This window comes from Giraffa tippelskirchi, chromosome 2, assembly GCF_054371585.1.
Source record: "Giraffa tippelskirchi isolate mGirTip1 chromosome 2, T2T-mGirTip1v1.2.pri, whole genome shotgun sequence".
NCBI lineage: Eukaryota > Metazoa > Chordata > Mammalia > Artiodactyla > Giraffidae > Giraffa > Giraffa tippelskirchi.
In genome coordinates, this window is record NC_137276.1 from 101,026,791 (window position 1) to 101,050,034 (window position 23,244).

A 23,244-nucleotide genomic window follows, 5' to 3' on the forward strand; every position below is an offset into this window, starting at 1 on the left:
ACATCTAGGTTGCTTCCATATTCTAGCTATTGTAAATAGTACTGCAATGAACAGTGAGATACAATGTGTCTTTTTCAATCTTGGTTTCCTCAGGGTATATGCCTAGGAGTGGGATTGCTGGGTCACATGGTGGTTTTATTCCTAGTTTTTTAAGGAATCTCCATACCATCTTCCATGGTGGCTGCATCAATTTACATTCCCACTAACAGTGCAAGAGCACTCCCTTTTCTCCACACCCTCTCCAGCATCTATTGTTTGTAGAATTTTTGATGCTGGCCATTCTGTTTAGTGTGAGGTGATATCTCATTGTAGTTTTAATTTACATTTCTCTAACAATGAGCAATGTTGAGCATCTTTTCATGTGTTTGTTCAGTCGCTCATGCATGTCTGACTCTTTGCGACCCCATGGACTGCAGAACGCAAGCTTCCCTGTCCATCACCAACTCCCAGAGCTTACTCAAACTCATATCCATTGAGTTGGTGATGGCATCCAACCATCTCATCCTCTGTCGTCCCCTTCACCTCCTGCCTTCAATCTTGCCCAGCATCAGGGTCTTTTCCAATGAGTCAGCTCTTCACATCAGGTGGCCAAAGCACTGGAGTTTCAGCTTCAGCATCCATCCTTCCAATGAATATTCAGGACTAATTTCCTTTAGGATTGACTGGTTTGATCTCCTTGCAGTCCAAGGGACTCTCAAGAGTCTTCTCCAACACCACAGTTCAAAAGCATCAATTCTTTGGCATTCAGCTTCCTTTATAGCCCAACTCTCACAACCATACATGACTATTGGAAAAACTATAGCTTTGACTAGATGGACCTTTGTCAGCAAAGGAATGTCTCTGCTTTTTAATACGCTGTCTAGGTTGGCCATACCTTTTCCTCCAAGCAGCAAGTGTCTTTTAATTTCATGGCTGCAATTACCATCTGCAGTGATTTTGGTGCACAAGAAAATAAAGTCTGTCACTGTTTTCACTGTTCCCCAATCTATTTCCCATGAAGTGATGGGACCGGATGCCATGATCTTAGTTTTTTGAATGTTGAGCTTTAAGCCAAATTTTTAGCTCTCTTTCACTTTCCTCAAGAGGCTCTTTAGTTCTTCTTCACTTTCTGCCGTAAGGGTGCTGTCATCTGCGTATCTGAGGTTATTGATATTTCTCCTGGCAATCTTGATTCCAGCTTGTGAGTCTTCGAGCCCAGCATTTCTCATGATGTACTCTGCATATAAGTTAAATAAGCAGGGTGACAATATACAACCTTGACGTACTCCTTTTCCTATTTGGAACCAGTCTGTTGTTCCATGTCCAGCTCTAACTGTTGCTTCCTGACCTGCATACAGGTTTCTCAAGAGGCAGATCAGGTGGTCTGGTATTCCCATCTCCTTCAGAATTTTCCACAGTTTGTTGTGCTCCACACAGTCAAAGACTTTGGCATAGTCAATAAAGCAGCAGTATATGTTTTTCTGGAGCTCTTTTGCTTTTCCAATGATCCAACGGATGTTGGCAATTTGATCTCTGGTACCTCTGCCTTTTCTAAATCCAGCTTGAACATCGGAATTTCTTGGTTCATGTACTGTTGAAGCCTGGCTTGGAGAATTTTGAGCACCACTTTTCTAGCATGTGAGATGAGTGCAATTATGTGGTAGTTTGAACATTCCTTGGCAATGCCTTTCTTTGGGATTGGAATGAAAACTGACTTTTTCCAGTCCTGTGGCCACTGCTGAGTTTTCCAAATTTTCTGGCATATTATGTGTAGCGCTTTCACAGCATCACCTTTTAGGATTTGAAATAGCTTAGCTGGAATTCCATCACCTCCACTAGCTTTTTTCATAGTGATGCTTCTTAAGGCCCACTTGACTTCTCATTCCAGGATGTCTGGCTCTAGGTGAGTTATCATACCATCGTGGTTATCTGGGTCATGAAGATTTTTTTTTGTATAATTCTTGTGTGTATTCTTGCCACCTCTTCTTAATATCTTCTACTTCTGTTAGGTCCATACCGTTTCTGTCCTTTATTATGCCCATCTTTGCATGAACTGTTCCCTTGGTATCTCTAATTTTCTTGAAGAGATCTCTAGTCTTTCTCATTCTACTGTTTTCCTCTATTTCTTTGCATTGATCACTGAGGAAGGCTTTCTTATCTCTCCTTGGTATTCTTTGGAACTCTGCATTCAAATGGGTTTATCTTTCCTTTTCTCCTTTGCCTTTAGCTTCTTTTCTCAGCTATTTGTAAGGCCTCCTCAGACAACCAGTTGTATGTCTTCTTTGGAGAAATGTCTGTTTAGGTCCTTTTCCCACTTTTTGATTGGGTTGTTTGTTTTTCTGGTACTGAGTTGTATGAGCTGCTTGTATATTTTGGAAATTCATCCTTTGTCAGTTGTTACATTTGCTATTATTTTCTCCTGTTCTGAGGGTGAACCTCGCTTATGGTTTACTTTGCTGTGTAAAAGCTTCTAAATTTAATCAGGTCCCACTTGTTTACCTTTGTTTTTATTTCCATTACTCTAGGAGGTGGGTCATAGAGGATCTTGCTTTTATTTATGTCATCAAGTGTTCTGCCCATATTTTCCTTTAAGAGTTTTATAGTTTCTGGTCTTACATTTAGGTTTTTAGTCCATTTTGAATTTATCTTTGTATATGGTGATAGGAGGTGTTCTGATCTCATTCTTTTACATGTAGCTATCCAGTTTTCCCAGCACCATTTATTGAAGAGTCTGTCTTTGCCCGATTGTATATTCTTGCCTCCTTTGTCAAAAATAAGGTACCAATTGGTGCATGGGTTTATTTCTGGGCTTTCTATTTGTTCCATTGGTCTATGTTTCTGTTTTTGTGCCAGTATCATACTGTCTTGATGACTGTGGCTTTGTAGTATAATCTGAAGTCAGGAAGATTCATTCCTCCAGCTCCATTATTCTTTCTCAAGGCTGCTTTGGCTATTGGGGGTCTTTTGTGTTTCCATAAGAACTGTGAAATTTTTTGTTCTAGTTCTGTGAAAAGTACCATTGGTAATTTGATAGGGATCACATTGGATCTGTGGATTGCATTTGGTAGTATAGTAACTTTCACAATATTGATTCTTCCTACCCAGGAACATGGAATATCTCTCTATCTGTTTATGTCATCTTTGATTTCTTTCATTAGTGTCTTACAATTTTCTGTGTACAGTTCTTTTGTCTTCTTAGATAAGTTTATTCCTAGATACTTAATTCCTTTTGTTGCAATGGTGAATGGGATTGATACCTTAATTTCCCTTTGTGATTTTTCACTGTTAGTATATAGAAATGCAAGTGATTTCTCTGTATTGATTTTGTATCCTGCAACTTTGCTAAATTCACTGATTAATTTTATTAATTTTCTGATACTATCTTTAGGGTTTTCTACATACAGTATCATGTCATCTGCAGACATTGAGAGCTTTACTTCTTCTTTTCTGATCTGGATTCCTTTTATTTCTTTTTCTTCTCTGACTGCTGTAGCTAGGACTTTCACAACTATGTTGAATAACAGTGGTGAAAGTGGACACCCTTGTCTTGTTCCTGATCTTAGGGGGAATGCTTTCAGTTTCTCACCATTGAGAATAATGTTTGCTGTAGGCTTATCATATGTGACTTTTATTATGCTGAGGTAGGTTCCTTCTCTGCCCATTTGTCAAAGAGTTTTAATCACAAATAGGCGCTGTATTTTGTCAAAGGCTTTTTCTGCATCTATTGAGATGATCACATGATTTTTATCTTTTAATTTGTTAACATGGTGTATCATGTTGATTGATTTGTGTATATTGAAGAATCCTTGCATTCCTGGAATAAACCCAACTTGATCATAGTGTATGAGCTTTTTGATGTGTTGCTGAATTCTGTTAGCTAAAATTTTGTTGAGGATTTTTGCATCTATGTTCATCAGTGATACTGGCCTGTGGTTTTCTGTGTGTTGTCTTTGTCTGGTTTTGGTATTAGGGTGATGGTGGCCTCGTAGAATGAGTTTGGAAGTGTTCCTTCCTCTGCAATTTTTTGAAGGAGTTATATAAGTATGGGCATTAGCTCTTCTCTAAATGTTTGCTAGAATTCTCCTGTAAAGTCCTCTGGTCCTGGGCTTTTGTTTTTTGGGAGATTTTTGATCACAACTTCAATTTCCGTGCTTGTAATTGGGTTATACATCATTTCTCCTTCTTCCTGGTTCAGTCTTGGAAGACAAAACTTTTCTAAGAATCTGTCCATTTCTTCCAGGTTATCCATTTTATTGCCATATAGTTGTTCATAATAGTCTCTTATAGTCCTTTGTATTTCTACATTGTCTGTTGTAATCTCTTCTTTTTCATTTCTAATTTTGTTGATTTGAATTTTCTCTCTTTTTTTCTTGATGAGTCTGGCTAAAGGTTTGTCAATTTTGTTTATCTTCTCAAAGAACCAGCTTTTACTTTTATTAATCTTTACTATTGTTTCTTTCATTTCTTTTTCACTTATTTCAACTAGATCTTTATGATTTCTTTCCTTCTACTAATTTTGGGGTATTTTTGTTCTTCTTTTTCCATTTGTTTTAGGTGTAAAGTTAGGTTGTCTATTCAATGTTTTTCTTGCTTCTTTAGGTAGGAATGTATTGCTATCAACTTCCCTCTTAGGACCGCTTTTGCTGCATCCCATAGGGTTTGAGTTGTTATGTTTTAATGATCCTTTATTTCTAGAATTTTTTTGAGTAACATTTTGAATTCTTCAGTAATCTGTTTATTTAGAAATGTGTTGTTTAATCTCCATGTGTTTCTTACAGTATTTTTTTTCTTGTAATTGAAATCTAGTCTCATAATGTTGTGGTCAGAGAGGATGCTTGATAAAATTTCAATTTTCTTAAATTTACTGAGGTTTGATTTGTGATGGAAGATGTGGTCTGTCCTGGAGAATGTTCCATGTGCACTTGAGAAGAAGGTGTATTCTCCTGCATTTGGATGGAATATCCTGAAGATATCAACGAGATCCATCTCTCTAATGTATCATTTAAGATTTGTGTTTCCTTATTAATTTTCTGTTTTGATGATCTGTCCATTGGTATGAGTGGGGTGTTAAATCTCCTACTATTATTGTGTTACCATCAATTTCTCCTTTTATGTCTGTTAGTGTTTGTCTTATGTACTGAGGTGCTCCTATGTTATGTGCATAGATATTTACAATTGTTATGTCTTCCTCTTGGATTGATCCCTTGATCATTATGTAGTGTCCTTCCTTATCTCTTGCAATCTTCTTTATTTTAAGGTCTATTTTGTCTGATATGAGGATTGCTACTCCAGCTTTCTTTTGCTTCCCATTTGCATGGAATATATTTTTCCATCCTCTCACTTTCAGTCTATATGTGTGTTTAGGTCTGAAGCGGGTTTCTTGTAGACAGCATATATATCGATCTTGTTTTTGTATCCATTCAGCCAGTCTGTGTCTTTGGTTGAGCATTTAATCCATTTACATTTAAAGTAATTACTGATATATATGTTCCTATTGCCATTTTCTTAATTGTTTGGGGGTGATTTTGTAGATCTTTTTTCTTCTCTTGCATTTCTTGACTATATAAGTCCCTTTAACATTTGTTGCAAAGTTGGTTTGCTGGTAATGAATTCTCTTAACTTTCGCTTGTCTGAAAAGCTTTTGATTTCTCCATCAATTTTGAACGAGATCCTTGCTGTGTACAGTAATCTTAGTTGTAGATTTTTCCCTTTCAGTACTTTAAATATATCCTGCCACTCCCTTCTGGCCTGCAGAGTTTCTGCTGAAAGATCAGCTGTTAAATGTATGGAGCTTCTCTTGTATGTTACTTGTTGCTTTTCCCTTGCTGCTTTTAACATTCTTTCTTCGTGTTGTATCTTTGTTAGCTTGATAAGTATGTGTCTTGGCATATTTCTCCTTGGGCTTATCCTGTATGGGATTCTGCGTCTCTTGGAATTGACCATTTGCTTTTCCACGATGGGAAATTTTCAACTATAATCTCTTCAAGTACTTTCTCATACCCTTTCTATTTCTCCTCTTTTACTGGGATCCCTATAATTTGAACGTTGTTGCGTTTGATATTGTCCCAGAGGTCTCTGAGACTATCCTCAATTCTTTTCATTCTTTTTACTATATTTTGCTCTTCAGAAGTTATTTCCATCATTTTATCTTCCAGCTCACTGATTCATTCTTCTGCTTCAGATATTCTGCTATTGATTCCTTCCAGATTATTTTTAATTTCAGTAATTGTATTGTTTGTCTCTGTATGTTTATTCTTTAATTCTTCTAGATCTTTGTTAATTGATCCTTTTGTTAATTTTCTCCATTTTGTTCTCAAGGTTTTTGATCATCTTTACTATCACTATTCTGAATTCTTTTTCAGGTAGTTTTCCCACTTCCTCTTCATTTATTTGGACTTCTGTGTTTCTAATTTGTTTCTTCATTTGTGTGGTATTTCTCTGCCTTTTCATTATTACTATTTTTTTTTAACATATTGTGTTTGAGGTCTCCTTTTCTCAGGTTTCAAGGTTGAATTCTTTCTTCTTCTGGTTTCTGCGCTCCTAAGGTTGGTCCAGTGGTTTGTGAAAGCTTCGTATAGGGTGAGATTTGTGCTGAGGTTTTCTGGTTTGTTCGTTTTCTTTTTCCTCTGATGGGCAAGGCTAAGTGAGGTGGTAATCCTGTCTGCTGATGATTGGGTTTTTATTTTGTTTTGTTTGTTGTTTAGATGAGGCCTCCTGCACAGGGTGCTACTGGTGGTTGGGTGTTGCCAGGTCTTGTATTCCAGTGGTTTCCTCTTCGTGAATTCTCACTGTTTGATACCCTCTAGGGTTAGTTCTCTGGAAGTCTAGGGTCTTGGAGTCAGTTCTCCCACTCCAAAGGCTCAGGGCTTGATGTCTGGTCAGGAACGAAGATTCCACGAGTGGTTTGTTATGGCATTAAGTGAGATTAAAACAAATACCCAAAAACGAGCATCCAAAGAAGAACCTCAGACAAATGGCAGTTACAAAATCAGGCAAATAATAATTAAAATAATGGAATATACACATATACATATAGAGCCATAAGCAAAGTCAAAACAGTCCAACTAAAATAAAGTACAGTAGATTGGCCCGGTGAACAAAGGAAATCAAAAATTATATTTAGCAGTTCAGAACAAAACTAACAAAAGCACAAACTGGAAAACAAAACTAAAGCAAGTTGCCAAGTGGAGAATAAAGCAATAAAAACAAAACTAACAATATGTTGAGAGGGAAGGAAAGAAAGAATAGAAATGCAAAGTTAAATAGAGGTAGATGAAGAAGATTTATATACAGTAAAGAACAGTAGGAAAAGAAAACAAAAGAATAAATGTAGAAAAAATAATAATAGGTTTAAAATATTAAGAATTAAAATTAAAAAAAGAGAAAAAAAAACACAAAAAAGGGAAAACTCCACAGAACTGCAAAAAGCCCAATGTAAAGGCAGATGTTTATAACAACAATAAAAAATGTGACTGAGGAAAAAAAAAGCTCAAGAGTTTAATTAGATTTCATAGTCCCAATAAAATCAACAACTACAATGGCGGGGGGGAGGGAAGAAAAAATAAAGGAAAAAATCCAAAAGAATCTATAGAACAAGTCAAAACATAGGAATAATAAATGTTTTTCTTGAGTCACTGCTGTCAGAGTCCTTTCCCTCGCTGGGAGTCACTGTCCACCTCGTTTCCCTACAATGCCCTCCAACACTATGCAGATCTCTGGACCTGCTGTGGGAGCAGCTCAGATTCTAATCTGGTCCTACTCCTGTGTGTTCTTGCCTCCAATGTCCACAACTATCAGAACCAGTGCGTTTTCTTTTGTGGGAGCTCTCAGTGCCCTTTTATATATTCCATAGACAGAGTCTGCCTAGTTGACTGTGTGGATTTTTTCTGCAGCTTGTACAGCTGGTGGGAAGGTTTTGGGTCTTCTTCCTTAGCCACCCTGCCCCTGGGTTTCAAGTGTGATTTTATTTCCACCTCTGCATGTGGTTCGTCCACTGAGGTTTGCTCCTGAGGCTACCCTGAAGGACTTGGGTTTGCCCCTGTGAGGGCCAGGTGTGGAGGTGTTGCAGTTGCTTGGGTCACAGTGGTTCTGGCAGCACCAGGTACGCAGGGGGAGTTGACAGTTAGGGCAGCAGAAAATATAGTGTTCTAGAAGGGTATGGCAACGAGTATTGGGCAATATGTTCCAGTATTCTTGCCTGCAGAACCCCCCCTCCCTCCCTGACAGAGAAGCCTGGCAGTCCACAGTCTACAGGGTCACAAAGAGTTGGATATGACCGAAGTGACCCTGTGCACATAGACGCAAGACTTTTTTGCCTGTGGCAGCTCTGCCCCAGTGAGAGTTGAGCATAAAGGTGGTGCAGCTGCTTGGCTTGCAGGGACCCTGGTGGTGCCAAGTGTGCAGGGACACGGACTGCCTCCATGGCATGAGTTATGGCCCTATCAGAGTCTTTTTTTGAGCCTCTTGTAGCTGGAGATCAGAAGGCCTCTTTGGCCAATCTTTCTCTGTAGCTCTGCCTGTTCAGGCACATAGAGGGCACCCCCCCCACGCCTTCCCCCCCGCCCCGACGCCCCCCCCAACCCCATGCTGGGGTCCTACTCTTTGGTTAGGTCAGGTCGTGTGCATCAGTCACTCAAAGGAGTACCCTGGGTGGAGTCCTACTCTGTAGGTCACTGTGTCAGGTGTTTGATGGGCCAGCCCCTCTATTGTTCAGCTGCCCACTGCTGTTGTGTGGAGTCAACAGGCTATGGTGATGGCTCCACCCACTACGCATGACACAGCAGTATCACCTTGCTGCCATGGCTACCCGGCTTTCCTCCACAGGCATTTCCTACCGCAGTCTCCTCAGATCCCCTCCATCCCTCTCTCCACAGTCAACAGCAGCACTTGCCCTGGGATTGCTCCACAATCCCTAAACTCCAGCTCCCAGCCACTGTGCCTTTCAGGGGACCTGCATCCCTGTGTCGGGTATGTGTGGCTGTGGCAAGGACTGATTCTCATTCCATTTAGGCTGCCACAGATCAGCTGTTTCACTCTCAGCCTTAAATGTTTCTTCTCTGACTCAGACAACTGACCCGATATGGGGATCAGACCCTGTGCTTCAGTTCCCCTACCTGCCAAGGGCAGGTCCAGTCCTACTAACACTCCTGTTTCCCCCCCTAGTTCCTTTGTCCTACCGAGTTTTGCGTGGTTCTATATATTATTTTCCACTAGTCTGGTACTCCTGTCTGCTCTCAGCTGGTGTTCTGCATGCACTTATGTGTCTGAAGGTGTATTCCTGATGTATCCATGGAGAGAGATGTGCTCCATGTCCACCTACTCTCCGCCATTTTGTTCTCTCCTCAGTTTGGCAGTTTTAAAGAGATAAACACAAACTTATCATGGAACCCTGAAATTTTACTCCTAGGAATCTAACCAAGAGAAATGAAAACAAATATTCACAGAAAGACAAACACGTGAATACTCATAGAAGTATTATTTTTAGCAGGCCCAAACTGGATACAATCCAAATTTCTGTCAAGTGATGAAAGATAAACAACATGTAGTATATCCATATAATAGAATACTATTCAGCAATTAAAGGGAATGAAATATTGATACATGCTTGTGATGGTTAGCTTTTTGCATCAACTTGATTGGGCTAAGGGATATCCATATAGCTGAAAAAATATTATTTCTGGATGTGTCTGTGATGGTGTTTCCGGAAGAGATTAGCATTTGCATCAGTAGACTGGATAAAGAGAATTGCTCTCCCCACTTTGGGTGGGCATCAACCAATCTTTTAAGGGTCTGAATAGAACACAAAGGCAGAGGAAGGGAAGATTTTCTCTTTGGTTGATGTAGGATATCCTATCTTCTCTCATTCTTGGACATTGGCACTCCTGGTTCTTGGGCTTTTGGACTCAGACTAGGACTTTTACCACTGGCTAGTTTGGTCTCAGGTCTTCAGATCTGGACCAGAACTACACCACCTGCTTTCGTGGATCTCCAGATTGTGGATGGCAGACTACGGGACATCCAAGCCCCAAGAATGACAAGAGCCAATCCCTTATAACAAATTCCTTTCTACATATCTATTCATTTCCTATTGGTCTATTTCTCTGGAGAACTCTAGCACAATGATACAACAGATGAACCTTAAAAAACATCATATACACTGAAGAAGATATAAAAGACTGCATATACTATATATTTCCACTTTTGTGAATGTTTGAAAGTGTGAAAGTGTTAGTCACTCAGTTGTGTCCAACTCTTTGCAACCCCATGGACTGTAGCCTGCCAGGCTCCTCTGTCATGGAATTCTCCAGGCAAGTATACTGGAGTGGGTTGCCATTCCCTTCTCCAGGGGATCTTCCTGACCTAGGGATCGAACCCAGGTCTCCCACATAACAGGCAGATTCTTTATCATCTGCGCCATCGGGGAAGCCCATAGAAAAGGTAAATTTATAGAGAATGCAAGCAGATCAATTGCTGCCTAGACTGTGGTAGAAACAAGGTGCTGCCAATGGGCAAAAGAAACTCTGCAATGATGAATGCTCTATAACTGTACATGGCAATGGCTCCATAGCTCCACAGGTGGTAGGACATTCACAGAGTGCTTCCGGGGTTGTGCCCATGTTCTGTGCAAACCAAAACTTCAAACAGCAGTAAGGAAAGGCAGATAACATAAAGCTTAAAACATGGTTTTACCCAGTGTGTGTGCATTTGTGCTGGGCTTTGCACATTAGGAATGTGTGACAGTGAAAGTGTTAATCGCTCAGTCGTGTCGGGACTCTTTGCAACCCCATGGACTATAGTCTGCCAGGCTCCCCTGTCCATGGAATTCTCTAGGCAAGAATGCTGGAGTGAGTTGCCATTCCTTTCTCCAGGGGATCTTCCCAACTCAGGGATCGAACCCGGGTTTCCCACAATGCAGGCCGATTGTTTACCATCCGAGCCACCAGGGAAGCCCAGGAATGTGTAACCAAATGCAATGAAAATGGTTAGTCAGTAGAGGCTTGCGGAGACTATGGAACTAAAAACGACTGTGCTAGATGCTTTTCTGTTACTTGGCTTTTCCCTTAACCCCATCCAAATCATCACTTCTATCTCCTAAATATGCATTGTTAAGAATCCCTCAAAGTAATTATTAACAAGTGAGTCAGCCGGTGCTTGTAAACCATTTTACAAACACAAAAGGCTCTGCAAATGTTTATCCTCATTACTGAACCTCATCCAACAATGGCATAATACAGTAACTCCTTCTTAGCAATGCTCACTGTGCATAATTGGAAATGACACAGCTCATGCCTCAACCCTAGTTAAACCTGTTAGGTGAGCTGAGGAAAATACATTCTCCACTTTTCTGTGTTGAGATAATCAAAATGACCAGACCTGAGTCCTGCACTGTTTGCAGTTATCCTTTCAAGTCTGTACCTCAGGGACTACACACCAGTACTGTGTAAAAGGCTTCAGTGTTCTTCAGGTCCATCTTCAAAGAATGGCTTTTCCTGAGGCACTTGCTTGGCATTAGTAGGTGTGCACACTGTGTTCTTGGGCATCAGAGGGACAGGGAAGGAACAGGAGATCGTTCTCACACTGCTTTTCAGGGCTCCTTTCTTACTCTGGGAAGGGTGGTGGTTTAGTCCCTAAGTTATGTCCAACTTATTGTGACCCCATGGACTGTAGCCCGCCAGGCTCCTCTGCCCATGGGATTTCCCAGGCAAGGATACCGGAGTGGGCAGCCATTTCCTTCTCCAGGGGATCTTCCTGACCCAGGGATCGAACCTACATCTTCTGCATTGCAGGCAGATTCTTTACTGCTGAGCCACCAGAGATTCCCTACTCTGGGAATATCAGTCCTGGAAAACACTGATGTCTCTTACATCACAAAACAGACAGTAGACCTTTTGCTTATGTGTGTATTAACGCTGGTATTAACTATACTTTCTTATCTTCTATATTCTAATGCTCTGGCATCTGGGCCTTGCAGACCTGTGGGAGGCCTACCCTTCCCAGGGTGAGCTAATTCTTAGAGAGAATAAACTAGAAAACACCAGGATTCCCTGGTGGCTCAGATGGTAAAGAGTCCGCCTAAAATGTGGGAGACCCGGGTTTGATCCCCAGGTTGGGAAGAGCCCCTGGAGAAGGAAATGGCAACCCACTCCAGTATTCTTGCCTGGAGAATCCCATGGATGGAGGAGACTGGCAGTCTACAGTCCATGGGGTTGCAAAGAGTCGGACACAACAGAACAACTTCACTTCACTTCATGAGGGCCCTGCAGTATGGACACCATCCTTCTGCCCTAATTACGCGAGGGCCAGGAAATGGGCAATTTATGGTCCAGATAGCACTACACTTATTTAAATTAGCCAATTCTAAGACTGTCTACCCTGCTTACCCAGTCTTGCCCTCTCCTCCCCATGAAAACTATAATATAGGTTCTCGCCCATGCTACCCTTTGCCTCCTGTCTGACCCTGGTGCTTTCTTGAGTGGCATTCTGCGGCACACTGTGCCTGCTGTTTCTAGGGATCTGTGAGACATGCCTTCATGACAGTGAGTTCCATATCTGTGTGTCTTACCATACCTAATTGAAACAAACCCTGGGTATACTTTAAAACAGAAATCCTTACCCAATTTTATTCATAGTCAGCAAAAGGGGGTGAAGTGAAAGGCGCACAGTCGTGTCCAACTCTTTGCGACCTCATGGACTATACAGTCCATGGAATTCCCCAGGCCAGAATACTGGAGTGGGTAGCCTTTCCCTTCTCTAGGGGATCTTCCCAACCCAAGGATCAAACCCAGGTCTCCCACATTGCAAGTGGATTCTTTACCAGCTGAGCCAGCAAAGAGGGATAGGAATGGTAAATTAGCTCTCTGAACACATCACCAGTTTCTCTCTTTGCCTGGGACTCTGTTGCTCCAGAAACAGCTGAGGTTGCCAGGCAACACCATCAGTATGCTGCCTACAGTCCCTGGACATTAATCACTCCCCTTCAGGACTTATTTACTTAGGTCTTTATGTTCTTAAATGTGGTCAAGATCTACTTCCTCTTCCTTTCTCCTCACACACACACACACACACAAATCCTTTATCTTTTGAACAAACACTTTTGAGACTTCCGATGGCTTGATAAATGATACAGATAAATATGGTGCAAGAGAAGGCATGGACCTGTCAGGTAACCTATGAATTCTAACTGTGCCATTAAAGTACCTCACTTATACCTCTTTGTTGTTGTTGTTCAGTTGCTCAGTTGTGTCTGACTCTTTGCAACCCTGTGGACTGCAGCACTCCATGCTTTCCTGTCCTTCACCATCTCTGGAGCTTGCTTAAACTCATGTCCATTGAGTCGCTGATGCCATCCAAACATCTTGTCCTCTGTTGTCCCTTTCTCATCTGCCTTCAATTTTTCCCAGCTTCAGTGAGTTGGCTCTTTGCATCAGGTAGCCAAAGTATTGGAGCTTCAGCTTCAGCATCAGTCCTTCCAATGAATATTCAGGATTGATTTCTTTTAGGATTGATTGGTTTGATCCCACTGCAGTCCAAGGGACTTTCAATAGTCTTCTCTAACACCACAGTTCAAAAGCATCAATTCTTTGGCGCTCAGACCTCTTTGGCTCACTGTAATTTCCTGAAAACTTAGGGTGAAAAATCAGCTAGTCCTATTTTCTTCTCACTTTGACCTTTCCTTGTTCTTAAGTCTGATTTTCAGATTTATCACTTCTATGTGATAGGAAGACCATTTTAATAAAATGTGCTAATGACATAAGATAATTACATTTATAATTGGGGAGAATTGGGAACAGATGTATGATTGTTATCGTTAGGGTGGCTCAGGAGAAGAGTGTGTGTGTGTGTGAGGTCGAAGATACATATTGGCCTGGGGGAATGGGAACAGTTTCAGTTTTTGTTATTTATAGTAACATTCCAGGCAGAGAAGAACAGTGGACCTGTGTCATAAGGGAGAAAAAAGCAAAGAAGTGCTTTTTCACTAAGATCTCTGATGGTTTTGGTCCAACATCATTCAAAAATTTTAAGCATGAGTTGTCTGAGTCTGTGGTGGGCCCAGGGCGGGAGGGGAGTGCAATTTCCATGAGTTCCTTCATGCTAAGCCACCACATAAACAAATGTGCTGCAGAAGGAACAATCCTGCTTGCTGTACAAATGTAGCTTCAAGCAAGTCTCCTTAGCACTCCATTCCAAAAAGACTGCCAACTTCATCTCCAGCTCTACAGAAATTCTGGAAATTTGGGCTTGGTCTCCAAATTGACTTGTGTTCACAGCTTGTCAAAAAGTCCAGATTAAAAGAGTAAGATGAGACTCACCAACTGGTTGGTTAAATGTATTTGCCACTGAAAAGTTACTCTTTTATTTCCCCCACTGAAATAGAGGCAATTTACTCCTCTTGTTTGAAGAGTGGCTTTCTGGCCTCCAGGTCACCTGGGAGGCAGTGAGCAACAGCAGGCTGCACAGTGTCATTCAACTTCTTCAGGCTTCATTTGGCTAGGCTGCAAGCTTTATAATTTTCCTGGATTGTTCCTAGACGACACTTGCCATGAATCAAGTATTAACAGCCTCACAAGAAAGTGTGCTTTCCCCCCCAGTGCAGGCTTCCCCAGTGGGAAGTTGTGTAGGACTGCTACCTCTGCCTGTCAGTTCAAAGCAGGAAGTGGAGCAGGCAGCTCTCCTGGAAACCTGGAAACCTAGCCTAAACACATAATCTGAAAGGATGAAAAAAGTCATGAGCAATAAGATGTTCTTTGCAGTTATTTATAATTCTGAAGAGAAGAGAGTTAACTAAAATATCAGCATTGCTCATCAATATGAGCATAGGTTAGCATATTCTGTCTCTGCCGCTCACCACTATGTGGCCTTGTACAAGTTACCTAGTCTCTCTAAGGCTCGACTTCCTCATCTATAACATGAGCGTGATATTTGTTAGGAGTGTGAAATAAGTTTATAACCATTATGTGAATGAAATGAATTAATATTTACTGTAATATTTATGAGCCTGGTACATACAAAGCATTATGTAAGTATTAGACAAACAGATTGCTAACTTTTCTAGATGGAGAATTTTACAGCTATTACAAAGATCACTATCAAGATTATACAGCAATGAGGAAAGGGGTTATAATAGAAAAGGTCCTACAAAATCATAAGTACTCTGTATAAAATATGAATATGTTCATTAGTACTATTTTTCTAGATGCCATTTATATGCGTTAATATACGATATTTGTTTTTCTCTTTTTGACTTGCTCTACTCTGTATAACAGGCTCTAGGTTGCGGGGTGGGAGGGAAGTTCAAGAGGGAGGGGATATATGTATATTTATGGCTGATTCATGATGTTGTACAGCAGAAACCAATGCAACATTGTAAAGCAATTATCCTCCAATGAAAGGTAAATTTCAAAAATATCAATATGAAAATTCATCAAGGGACTACATAAAATGAAAACAGTTGTACTGAGATTCAGGTGCATCTTCTGTTTTCCAGACATTCTGTGTAGCTTTTGTATTAAGTTTTAAGGAAGTTCATGAGGCGGCAGTTGAAGGGCAACATTCTTCCTGGGCCCCTGGCTGGAACGAATCACCTCATCCTTCTGGCAGAGCTGGGAAGGTTGTCTGCTCTACCAAGAGTAAACAGAAACCTACTCATAAGAATACCCTCAAAGAGGGAGATAATTGGGGAAAGAGGTTGCAGCAGCCAGGAGTGGGAAGAGGGACCAAAGTCAGTGGGCAGGCACTTTCTTGCTTCCTGTTCCCTGATTCGCTAGTGGTGCAGTCCATGTTGGGAGGAGGGAGCTCAGAGCACCTTGGCAAGATGGACAAAGACAGCAAAGAGATCAAAGCATTTGAGACTTACAAGGTAGGGTTAGAATACCCTCATTTGTCAGGGACTTGTCACTGAAATAAACTCCAACAAAAGAAATAAACACCAACATCAAGAATGTCTCCCTCTCCTCTTCTGACCTGGATATCTTATCAGCCCTTCCCAGCAGGGCAGCTGCTTCCCCAGGATAAAGCAGCTTGGATACAGCAGTCTTGCCCTCTGTGTTTACCCACATCTCCCTTTCCCCCCTTCTCATAAGACTCTCAAGTATACAAGGAAACCTTAAAGATTGTCTCAGCCAGTGGCTTTCAAGTCTGGCCCATAGTCTACTCCTAGGGAACTTAATCTATACAGGTCCTAGGCTTTAAGAAGTAGTAGCTCTGGGGTGGGGTAAGGATTCTGCATTTTAACTTCCCCTGAGGCGAATCAATTCACCTGTGGGAATTATAATTCTCCTAGGTTACCTTAGTGATAGGAAACAACTGACCTAAACTTTCCCTTTTTCTTCTACCTGTTGGCCATTTACTATTTCTTTTCCACCTTCACCCTACTTCTTTCTCTATCTCTTTCAAAATTTTTCTTTCTTTTTCTGGGTTGGGATTGGCATTTTAACTACAAGAATGAAAACCTCAACTGGGGGAATGGAGGCTGACAATCTTTTGTTCCTAATAAACACATTGGCATTGTTCCAGCGTGGTCCCAACGTCCTGACATCTGTCTCAGGAAGAGAGAAGTATCCCTGAGCAGGGTACCCATCTGTCCTGGCAATGAGGCGGGGACACAATGAGATGTGCTAAATTAAATGAGTGAGCTCTCTGCCTAATGAGTATTATTAGTGTATCTGCACGCATTTAAGGAAAAGCCATTGTTAGCCTTGTGCTGTTCTGACTTCCATCAGAAAGATGGTGTGAGACTCAGCTCAGACCTGGGCCTTGTGCTATTGTCTTGATCAGATATCTGAGGACCAGGCTCCCCAAGAAAGTGGGGACAGTTGACATCACCAGGGATCCATCATCCTCACTGGTTCATACTATCTATTCTTCCTTCCACCTAATGAGAAAGCTGTCTGCTTAGAGTCCATACCTTTGAATGAGGCACAGTTTCATTCAAACCTGGTTTCTGGCAGTCCTCCTGACACCTCCCAATGTTTTTTCCTGACTTTTCTGTGCTGGACTGCAGCCCCACTGTCCACAAGTGGCCCCAACAACCCTTTGTACAGGTGCACTGGCCTTGCCACATTGGTTCAGGCAGGTGCCTCCTCCTGCCTATCCATCTCTCCTTGAGGAGAGGGACAGGGAACTGGATAAGCATGAAGTTCAATGGAAATGTCAGATTAGTGCTTTTTGTTAGTGTTTTTGGGCAGCTTAGTAACCTGGTAGTAACAGTTGATGCTCACATGGAACTTGCTGGTTAGCCTGGCTACATGATAATTTGAGTTCTGGAAATATTGATAGAAACATGATTTCTTTGTGCAACAGCTTTTTCGTGCATTTTGTATGTAAATATCCCTGTGAGTTCTAAGTACTTTGCTTCCTGTGTGTAATTCCTGTTTTAACAATGTAATGGTTGTTTTATGTTTAATGAATTCAAAAAAGCAAGGGCTTTGGGGGCAGAGACTCTGAGATTTAAATTCTGATTTCACTGCTTTGATATTTTTTTAAAAACTTAAATGTGACCAAGAGAAAACCAAGAAAGAGGGGACTTCTGTTAATATTTGAACCAGAGTGTTAAGGGTGGACACACACTCAGTCATTAGACATACTAGCAGAAGCCGGAATAGAAATAAGGGAGAATTTTGGAGAAATAGTCAGTTGGGACAAGAGCTCTTTCCAGTCTTAAAGCATTCTGTCTTGTTCTTTCATTTTAGTAGTAGAGGCTGTTCCCCGAAAGACAGCTCCATTACCCTTTGTTGGCTAGAGAATGTTTTCATCCAGAGGGTCCTGATGAGCCATGTCCTGCTGACTCTGTGGTCTTCTCTCTTCAGTGGGCCAGTTGCCATGCTGGTGTTGCTTATCCAGGAGCATTGCCTCTGGCCTAGAGCTCTTTACCCTTCTGTAGCAGAAGAGGTGAAGCAGTTGTAACTGGTGGCCCAGCAGCCAGTGGTGGCCCTAACCTAGCACTCATTACCTCCCTCCCAGCTCTCTCAGTGTTTCTCGAGGATAACAAGAGCCTGGTCTGGATGTTGAGACCTTCTGGATTCCAGAGCTGGTTTTGCCAAAGAATGCTCTAGGGCATGTCATGCACACTTCTGCTCTTCAGTGGAAAAGTAAGAGAGTTTTTAAACAGTAACAACAATTGACCCTGACTTTGGGCTTTATAGTTCACATGCTTCTAGGAGATTTCATTTCATGCTCACAACTTTCCAGGTAGGCAGAGGTGTTGTCATTATTTCCATTTAAAGATAAGGAAACTGTGGGTCACGGGGTTACCTAACGGTCCAAGGCCACATGGCTAGACCATGGCAAGCAGTTAGGGGACCAGAGCTCTGCTTTGCCCACTCTCCCATCTCCTTGGTGAGTTGTTCTAAAAGCCTTCTTTCAGATCTTAAATGCTATGATTCTTAGGGTTTGGGGAAAACTTTGCCTAGCTTCTGCATCAAAAATTTTGGATAACTTACACAAATCACTAAACTTGTCCTTTTAATGAAACAAACATGAAAAAAGAAGATTATGACATATTGTGATGTTAGGATTCCAAGTTTTATCTAAATTCATTATTTTCCCGTGATTTGTTGTTATAAAAGTACATAGTGGGGGTAGCTGAAAAATAGCCTTTAACTTGATAAACCTCAAATGGTTTTGCCCACAGTAACACTCCTAGCGTTGGTAAAATTTTACTTCAGGCAAGGAATGTACATTATTCTGTTGGTGGTTCTGCTCTAATCAGACTGAAATGGCACATACATTCATTTCCTTAAAAAAAATTCTTCAGGAAACAGGACATATGGATGCTTGAAATCTCATAAATCTGAAATTATCCCAATTGTGAATCAGCTAATATCATTAAAAGGAACGGGCTGGCCTATAATTTCCTGAACTTCACCATCTCAGTAGCAGCCATTTAATAAAAACAATGTGCATTTAGTTTTAATTAGTTTCCATCAATAATGACAGAAGTTTAAAAAATAATCAAGCAAACAAATAAAAAATACATCTCAATATTGCTACTTGAGAATCAAATTGATTCTATCCTTCTGTAGGTGAGAGAATTATCACAGGAGGCAAAGCCCCCATCTCCAGAAATCATCCCTACACCAGTATTTAAATTAAATTGCCCGGAAATAATCATATTTGAAGGAAGTAGAGAAAACATCCTGAGATGAGTCATCATGAAGTGATGGCTCTGTGACATAATGCTGTATGTTTTTATGGTTTTATAGTTTTCTTTGATCTCTCAACTCTAAATTAGAATTTGTTTTAAAAAGTAAAACAAATAGCAAAAAGGATAGTTGCTTTTTTATTACCACATTCTTCTAGAAGTTCAAAGAATTTTAGAGCCATGTTGCTATCAGCTCAAAACAGCTCTAGGGTTGAGAGATTTTTACTGGACAATAAAACTTTCTTCTTTATGTTTAATACTATCACTTCCCTTGTACCTGAAGATGCCCTATATCTGTATAAAGAAGAGAAATACAAATGTTCATTATCCATAAAAAGCAATTCTAGTAAATTAAATTCACTGAATTAAATTCATCACAGGGGACTAAACACTTCAGAGAGTAGGAAATTAATATTCAGACATGACAAATGCAAGATCTTCTGCATACTAGTCTATCTTTGGCAAAAGGGTGGCGGTGTTCCAAGCTGCAGCATCTCCGCTCTGCGTGCTGAAGCAGATTCCCATGATACAGCTGCCATTGGAAGTAATTCTAAAATTCAAGTTGACAACTTCTTAGCTCTTCTGTTGAGATGATGGTCCCTGCTTCCAATGTAAACTAGATCAGACTCTGATATAAGAAAAATCTTTAATTATATATAAAAAAATCCCTCCTATACATAAAATGTGGGTATGTTCTACCCCTTTCATTCCTGAGCTAAAGAGGAAACGGACTTTGCTGTGCAAAGGAAACTAAACCACTATTTAGCCAGCGAAACCACTCAACGTCCTTCTCAGGAAGGAACTGAAAATAAAGGACCCTAATTTGTTAGGTACTGGGAAGTTGGCTCTGGCTAAGTGCAGGAAGTTGGTAAGATGAACCCTTAAGATCCATTCCACCTCAGTAATGTATATTGTGCTAATCTTTGGCTTGAAGTACATCTAATCCAATGCTGGACAGTGTCCAAGCTCATTCATTTAATAGCCAGCATTTGTTAAGGGCTTACTACGTGTGAAGAACTGTATTAGCCTTGGGGACAGATACAAAGAAGGTTTCTGCCCTTGAGGAGTGTGATAAAGGCTTTCAGGGAGGGAAGTGCTAACTTCAATGGGAACCCAAGGGAAGGCATGACTGACTCCAGCTGCAGGGTCAGTGGTGAAGAAAGCTGGGGCCAGATCCTATGATGAATGGCAGACTGTCTACATGGAAACACTATCAGTGAAGGCTAACATTTCCTGAAAGGTACCTACTGGTAAATTGATTCTTCTTTGTGTCTCAGAAAAAGCAATCTGCCTTACAAGGTTGAATTATACAAGGTTCTGTTTCCTGTCATTCTTATGAAATAGCCCCTCATTTGTAACATATATCCCTTTCCTCAAAACTCCATTCACATGAGATCTCCTCCATTATTCCAGGCCACAAAAAGTATACAAAGCATGCTAAAATACCAATTTTATAGAAAGGGGAACTGAGACAGGAAAGAACATTTCATTTGGCCAAGTGATTTGGCTTAAGTTAAACAAGTAAGTAGCTTGTTTGAAACAGAACGGGAAGCCAGGTGTTCTATCTCAAGCCCCAAGCTCTTCACAGATTATCAAATTGATAATACTAAATCCAGAATTCTACTATAAGAAAATTGTGGCTAGGGCATCTGTCTGTCTGTTCTGGCAAAGGAGGACAGGATCTTGTACTTGAGAGTATGGGAGAGATGCTTGGGAAAAACTTAATGAAAACTGTCTCTGGGGTTCCCATTCAAACTCTAAACCCTAAAACCATTCAAACTCTCTGCCAACTGCAGAGCACTCTGGGGTGGGCTGTTCCTGCCTGAGCTATTTTACAAATAGCCAAGTTCCAAGTTCCAGCCATGCTCTTTCTCTCTCTTACAATGATGATCAGTGCCAGAGCAAAGGACAAGCGAGAGGCAGTCATGGCAGGATCAAAGAAAGCTTAAAGCAACCCAGACCCTGGTTCTGGGCGTATGAGGACAGGGCTAGGAACCCACCACTGGAAGCCTGAAACAGCAGAGCTGGAGGGGAGCCTGGCAGTGAGACCTTTATTAAAAGAAATCATATTAAGAATTCTGATGTTTACAAAAGAGCTTCCATACCACCTGAACACTTTTTTTGTAGTTTGAAAACTTGCATTTTCTTTAACTTGCTATGCACACACCTTCACCCATATCTGTACACATGGCATTTTATATCCAAGTGAAAAGAATTCTCTTCCCTTTGTCAGTCTGGTAAACTTCTATTCACCCTTCAAGATTCTCATGAAGTGTTTTCTAACAGAATCAACTGAGGCACTTAGACAAACTCATGGGTCTCTTCTCATATGTACTAAATACAGACTTCTGTTCTTATCTAGCTCCTGGTGGGACCCAGGTATGCAGTCAGGTCTGGAAACCACAGCAGATCCCGCTCTGCAAAATGGTTTTAACAAGAGATGATTTATAAAAGGATTAACTCCAAACTTTCTGGGAAGGGGAGGAGGTGGAAGAGAGATAAGCTGAAGTTTGTTAATCGTCCAGAACTGAGCAAGTCCAGGAGGAAAGCGAAGGGCTGCATGGCTCCAGATGCTTCAGGGCCCTGCCTCTTGGGTGAGGCTGGCTTAAGGACACAGAAGCCAGAGGGCAGGCAAGCTGAGGAACACAGACATCAGGGGCTTAGAATCAATAAGTCTGCAATTTTCTCTTGTGCAAGGCTCAGGGAAATCCCACAGCTCCATGAAGCCTGCACCTGTCCCATAAAGAAATCCAGTGGTGGTAATTTAAATGTTTTTCCTTCTGATATTTCCATTTACAAGGTTTTTTAAAGGGTGCTAGAATGAAAACAACCCACCTCTTGAATGACTGAAGGTTCTAATTGCTAATAGCATTTTCAGTATTGACGTTTACTTGTTACCCACAGTTGAAGAAAAAACATCCTCTCAGGGCCCTCCACTCCCAAATTCATAAAACATCTACATACAAGAGCAAAATATTGTTAAGTTCTTATTATGTGAGCAGTTGGAGATTCTGTTTAAACAGTGGAGATCCCATTTAAAACAGCTGATCCCTGGGTCCGGAAGATCCCCTGGTGGAGGGCATGGCAACCCACTCTAGTATTCTTGCCAGGAAAATCCCACTGACAGAAGAGCCTGGCAGGCCATGGTCCATGGGATCACAAAAAGTTGGACACGACTGAAGTGACTGAGCACGCATGCATGAAATTTTAGCTGGTGTTATTTAGCATCTCAAATCACCAGAACGTGACTTCTTTCTTTCTTTTTTTAGGGATCAATTAACAATTGAATTTAGACAATGTTTATTTCATAATTTACTGCTACATTCCATCAGAGTGTTTGTTTTCACGTTATGACAGTCCAGCAGCTAAAACACTAATCTTTGAAAAAAATCCTAATGCTTAGTCTTGTAACATATAAATATAATGCACATAAAGATACTGCAAAAAACCTCCACCTACCCACAAATTGCTACATGCATCACTTCTGAAATATATACCATATATAAAAGTATACCTCTGTATTGGCTGTGATGCTTTCAGCTCTAAGAAAACTTAAGCTTGTAAAGAACCAGATAGTAACTATCTCAGGCTCTGTGTGGCCTAAGGTCTTCTTCAGACCACTCAACTTTGCTACTATAATGTGAAGGCAGCCACAGGCAAAACAAATGATTGTTTTTCTTTATTATTGTTTTAATAAAACTTGAATTTATAGGCACAAATTTGAATATAATATAATTTTCATGTCACAAGATATTTTTTTTAATATTTTCAACCATTTAGAAATGTAAAACATTGTAGGCATTGGGCCAGATCTGAATCACTTATGGAAAAATGTAAAACCAAACCAAAGCAAGGCACTGCAGCAGTAAAGAGAGGGGCGAATGCTCTTAGCCAACATGTTATTTATTTATTTTGCAGCATAATTCAAGAAATACAAACTATAATGATGGTCAGGGGCGGCGGCTGAGAGGAGCTAACCCACGTCCAAGGTAAGGAGCAGCGGCTGCGCTTTGCTGGAGCAGCCGTGAAGAGATAACCCACGTCCAAGGTAAGAGAAACCCAAGTAAGACAGCAGGCACTGAGAGAGGGCATCAGAGGGCAGACAGACTGAAACACAATCACAGACA

General features: G+C 41.0%; 1 protein-coding gene across 8 annotated transcripts in view; it reads right to left on the reverse strand.

Moving 5' to 3' along the window:
- Positions 1–23,244, reverse strand: part of TMEM108 (transmembrane protein 108) — a 417,720-nt gene that overhangs the window by 89,352 nt on the left and 305,124 nt on the right. The gene's annotated exons all lie outside the window — the stretch shown is intronic.